We start from the raw sequence: 581 nt of genomic DNA, 5'->3' as shown, positions 1-581 counted from the left end.
TATAGTGATTGGTGTCAGCGAGATCGAGCTTACGGTCGGAACTTGGATCGTAATTCAATATTTGTGTTCACCACAAGCGCAACATGCTGTATATCAATCAACTTTCTAACAAGGAAGAAAAAAGCGCCAATCGATAGCATTGCGCGAGAAGATATTGGATGAGAGACGCATAAGTGGATAAAATTATTGAAAGTGCCTTCAACTTTTCTCTCAGAAATTGAAATTTCTCGCCTTATAAAGAGAGACTCTTGTTAATTGTTTACATTTGAAAATCAAATGTGTGTTATGAAATCGTCAAAACGATTTATCTTCATGGCAATTTGCGTTAAAGAGTATTTTCACCAAGCATCGCTTTGATCTTCGGTAAGTATTCACAAGTGGAAAGCCATAAAAATCTTATACCTATGACGCGCTAAATAGCAATTGATACCATAACTAAATTAGGTAAATTATTTTCAATTAAAAAGTAATAAATTGTATTTTATAATTAGCGAAGCGATCATTCTTCACTTAAAAAATTATTTCGAATCATGTCAATCGGCAATCAGTCGAGTGCAAACGATAACATGCCTAGAAATGAG

At 34.1% G+C, this 581-nt stretch overlaps 1 protein-coding gene across 1 annotated transcript in view; it reads left to right on the top strand.

The window, feature by feature from the left end:
• The first annotated feature begins 211 nt into the window (after positions 1-211).
• LOC108745484 overlaps positions 212-581 on the top strand; it is an 8,330-nt gene continuing 7,960 nt past the window's right edge. Inside the window, exon 1 of the mRNA XM_018481661.1 lies at positions 212-363. The gene's annotated coding sequence lies outside the window, so the exon portion shown is untranslated. The remainder of the gene's footprint in view (positions 364-581) is intronic.

The sequence above is a fragment of the Trachymyrmex septentrionalis genome, unplaced genomic scaffold (assembly GCF_001594115.1).
Source record: "Trachymyrmex septentrionalis isolate Tsep2-gDNA-1 unplaced genomic scaffold, Tsep1.0 scaffold14, whole genome shotgun sequence".
NCBI lineage: Eukaryota > Metazoa > Arthropoda > Insecta > Hymenoptera > Formicidae > Trachymyrmex > Trachymyrmex septentrionalis.
Note: the sequence above shows the minus strand (reverse complement) of the source record. Positions and strands in the feature narration are given on the sequence as shown.